This window comes from Apis dorsata, unplaced genomic scaffold, assembly GCF_000469605.1.
Source record: "Apis dorsata unplaced genomic scaffold, Apis dorsata 1.3 scaffold_254, whole genome shotgun sequence".
Lineage (NCBI taxonomy): Eukaryota > Metazoa > Arthropoda > Insecta > Hymenoptera > Apidae > Apis > Apis dorsata.
The window spans coordinates 399,120-403,949 of record NW_006263532.1 but is presented as its reverse complement, the minus strand read 5'-3'; the positions used below and the strand labels follow the sequence as shown (position 1 = coordinate 403,949).

General features: G+C 40.4%; 1 protein-coding gene and 1 long non-coding RNA gene across 4 annotated transcripts in view; both read left to right on the top strand.

Annotated features, from left to right (window-relative positions):
* LOC102677107 overlaps nt 1–4,830 on the top strand; it is an 89,804-nt gene that overhangs the window by 22,801 nt on the left and 62,173 nt on the right. The gene's annotated exons all lie outside the window — the stretch shown is intronic.
* Nucleotides 1–4,830, top strand: part of LOC116185689 — a 13,476-nt gene that overhangs the window by 6,497 nt on the left and 2,149 nt on the right. The gene's annotated exons all lie outside the window — the stretch shown is intronic.

The window sequence follows — 4,830 nt, the reverse complement described above, 5'->3', positions numbered from 1 at the left end:
AAAAAAAAAAAAAAAAAAAAAAAAAAAAAAGAAGAAAAGAAATAAAAAGAAAATTGAGATAACGATGAAACGAAAAGAGCTGAACACATGGTTAATTTGTCAGTCAAAAAGCGAGAAGAAGGAAGAATATTTTATTCACTTATTAAAATATGAATATAAATGAAATACAATACTCGTGCTTGTTTCGTAACATCTCGAAGGTATCAAATGGTTTCTTTCTTGAAACAGAACGGAAGAAACGGTTCCCTACGTCTTGGAATTTCCTCGAAGCCTCGTGCATAATTTCTTCGGGAGATAAAGCGGTGGGCAAACGATGAGGAAGAATACGAAAGAGAGGAGGAAGTCGAACCTGGAAGGCGATTAATCGTGAAAGTCTAAGAGCGGTTCAAGATGAATTATTAATTCGACGGGGACGAAGATTAATCGTTTTCCGTTCTGGATGGAAACAAACTTTTCATTTGCCTCGTTCTGATTAGATTGTCAATGAAAATCCACGCAGCAGTAATCGAAGAGAAGGAGAAGAGGAGGAAATGAAGTTTTTTTTCTTTCTTTTCTAACTAAAATCGCGCGAATAAAATAAAAGGCATTTCTGACGAGTTGGTTAAATTATACTTCCTATCTTTTTCTATATTCCATATTTCTTTTCTAGACACGTACGAGTATATACGAACAGTATTCTATTATTAAAAATTATTTATAGATTGCACGAACAAATACTCGATTCAATTTAAAAAAGAAAAAGATGTATAGGAGATAGATACTACCTTCGTACGGCCTTCGTTCCATTTATCTACAGAAAGACCAATTACGCTCGATTAACTCCTCTTCTAGAATCTATTCAATTTTTCTCCAAATTAATTTTTCATTCATAAATTAAAATCAAACATCCCATTGTGTCTATTTTTTACGATTTCGATAAGCGCAAAATTAAGCTCTTTACGTAATACTATCGTCCCTCGCGAGAGGAAAAGAAAGAAACGAACGATTTGATCGAGCTAAACATCGAAAGAGAGAGAACGAAACGAGGAGAAGTGTATAAATAAATATGAAATACGTGACTCGTAATCTGTGCATAATAGGCCGGTAAGAAGGTATATATTGAAGCACGCGAACACGAGAAAGATGGTTTGCGAACAGATGCAATGGGAAAGATGTCCAATGAATGGCCTAGGGCGGCCAAAGTTCCTCGAGGCTCTCCTCTTCGTGAATAATTTCGCGATACGATACACAAAGGGGAAAGGGGTAAGAGCGAGACTGCGATACGCGAAGAGAAAGAGAGAGAGAGAGAGAGGGAGAAGGGTGCATGATGTCAAAAATAGAAGGAAAGGGGTAAGGAGGGGGCTGGTTGGCTATCAGAATGTGATTTAGGTCGGGAATTCACGATGCAATATCAATGAAATACGAGCCCCCCGAGGCAGCCTTCGTCCGCATCGTCCATTGTCTGGTTCAACAGAAACTGCTTCATGAAGAGCCGACTGGCGTGCGGTATTAAAGAAAAACTGGTCTTGGAGGAACCTGCCCCGCTGTACCGAAAGGGGAATCTCCGCTGCTTGGTGTACGCGATCTTTCCCGCCGAGGGGGGACCCGCGATATAAACATTCGTAAAAAGATGTCGCGCGGACGTTGAAAGTTTGGCCGACGATTATTTTAACGGAGGATAATTTTATGGAGAATCGTGAGAATAATTTCCGCGGTTCCCGTTTGAAATATACGCCCTCTTCGTCATCCGTCAGCTGCGGAAGAAGAGGAGAAAAGAGAGAAATTTCGTGGAATTTGTTCGAGTAAATTGCGATTTTTCTCTTCTTCTTCTTTTTTCCTTTTTCTTATTTTTCGATCATTATACGGATAAGAAAAATCTTAATCGTTAATATCTCGGATGAAATATTGGCAAGATCTATCTATCGTTACATGAAAGTAGGAGAGGGTGGGGGGGAGGAGAAAGAGATCTTATATATCAGACTAATGCGTTTTCTATTATACAACTGGTTAGAAGGGAAGAAGAATTCGTTTCTATTAGTCGAAAATAGATGGCCTTCGAGTGAATTCACGATCCAATTTACGTGAATTTTCATGGGATGATATATTAGGTAGTTGCGCGCGATTCATCTTCCCGTTTGAAGGACTGTTTTCAATTTTAAATCGCTCGAGGTATAAATGGCGATGATGTTTCGCGAGCTGTTTTAATGCTGTTGCTCGCCTCGCGAAAAGTATCGTTTTTACTTATTAGCATAGGGTAAAAGAGACACGCTGGTTGAAACCAATTAGGAGTTGTTATTTAGCCTTGTATTCTCAAAATTATTCCGCGTAAACGTAATTTATCCTCCTCGGCGTTGTAAAGAAGTGACTCGTGTGGTCGATCGATGAAAAAAGCGCGATATTTCCACAAGCCTCGGGCGAATGTCGCTTGTGTGTACACGAACGTTTCACCTTCGTAGGAAACATGAAACTAGCGAGGTTAACCGCATCCTTTTCGCCGCGTCTGTCCATTCAGCGCGATCCACGCATAAAATACTCGTGTCGATGCGCTCTTGCATCTCGTTTGCTTTTCGCATCATTGTCGCCCCCGGGATACCAAAACCAATTCTCTCTGAAAATCCTCTACGAATCTTCCCCGACTATCCCCGACAGAGAACTACTCCAATTAGTCGGATGAAATAATTTGCCACGTAGGATCTCGCGAAACATTTGAAAGCGAAGATCGAAATGAAAGCGAATTCGATCGTAATCGATCCTCCCTTCTGGGAGAGCGGAAACTTGGAGTGTGTCGTTTCTAAAACTTTCTAAAAGAAATTTCCACTTTTGATCCGGAGATAAATATTACACGAGGAAACAGAGAAAAATAAATAAATAAAGACCACGGGAAATTAATATAAATACCAAGTTTGGAATTTTTTACTCGCTCAATTAACCCTCCACTTTTAATTGAAACGCCACGGATTTCCCTTCCTCTCGAATTAACTTAATTCGCTTAATTACCTTACGAAACAGTGGCGATTCCGATTAGATCGAGGCCTGGTAAACTTTGCCCCGATAGAGGAAGAGAGAGAGAGAAAGAGTGGCAGGATGCAATTAATTCCACCAAGTTTTATGATGGAGTTTCCAAGTTGGTGGAAAACGATACCCGGGATATTCGTTTCGCGCTGACAATGCAACGGTGTTGAATTGACGCGCGTGAATCGAGCATACAGCGCTCATAGGCACGTAACTGACCCAGTTCGCCTCGGCCACGTCGTCCGCGAGTACGAAGGCCGAGGTGAGGATTCTTTGTCACCCAGGACACGGTAATAATTCCGTGCCGTCTTCTTCACCCGGTACACCTATTATACACGCTTTTCTCCTCTTACACTCGTCTCAAGAATATCCCTCCCTGCTCGTTCGCGCGTGAGCCCAACAATGTCAAGCCTCGAGACGTTTGCGCAACTTTTTTCAAATTACTCCGCCTCGCATTTTTGTCCCCTTTTGGTACTGCATGCACTGCACGAGTGCGCGCTGCACTCGACGATTCTTCTACTATCTCTTTGTCCGCGATTCCCTTGATTTCTTTCTTTTCCTTTTTTTTTTATCTCTCGTGGGATTTAACCGATAAGATGGGGTCTCGTGGAATCCAGAAATTTTTTCGATTACGGGAAATATCATTGACTTTTTTGTGTCTCGAGGTGTGTTTTTTTTTTGTCTTTTTTTATTTTGAAATTTTTCTATCTCCTTATTATGTACCGTGACAAAGTCGTCATTTGATTATTTCAATTATTGCTTAAAACTTTTCCAATTGCACGTACGCTTCGTATTTGCATCTTAACGGATGATAAAACGATTGATTAATTGCCATAGCAATTATGCAATTTTACGGTAGACTAGAAAGATGGTTTAACGATTAACGCAATAGCAAAGTAACCTTGACGCACGATCAAGCGGAACGAAGTGACTAAGTACTTATATAGAGTGTTAATTATTCTTTGACCATCTTTGCAGAATCGATTTTTCGCAAGATACAGAGTGAAACAGTTCTACCCTCCATCTATATGCAAATTAAATTTTAATTAAATTTTTGCGTACCATCCTCTGTACTTTTTCCCCCTTTTTTTTACATACATATCAAAAGTGGATTCTTTTCAAAAATGGTCCACATGGATGTATTAACCGCACACGTATATAATATCGCGTGACGAGAAAAGAAAAAATTCCTCCATTAATTCCACGATCGATCCCCGCGGGATGTTTCTCCTCGAGGAGAGCGGAACGATTAAGTTGCCAAAGATTTCCGGTTTAAGAAGTCGAAGTGACACCGGCGGGAATGACGTAATGAAGTATCTGTAAAGAGACGAGGATGTTTCCTGAAGATTTCTCGAGGGCTCTCGAGAACGCGGGTGGTCTCTCGCCGAGTTTCACGGATCGATAATGTCGTCGAGGAACTTATTCACGCTTCCTGTACACGGGAAACTTTGTACCTGCCTCGGGAGTTTCGTTTCGCGCCGCGAAAAAAACTTGATTCCTCTAACGGGACACGGAGAGACGGCATACGGAACGAGCAGATGGATTTCGTTTTACTTGGAAAGACGTTTCGCTACATTCTGGCAAAGCGATTCGAAGATAGGATGTTATCGGAGGAACGTTTACCCAACACAATGGAATAGATAAAAAAATAAAATCAGAGGAAGATTCTTTTTTATTTATAATGTTTTTGCGGAAAAGAGAAAAGGAAGAGATAAAAGGAAATATATCTTCGTTTTAATATCACGGAACAATTCACCAAATTCCAATAACGAAAATTTCGCATATGGATCAATCAAATACTTCGTTAACAGGTTCATTAAACAAACAACAGAAACGAAA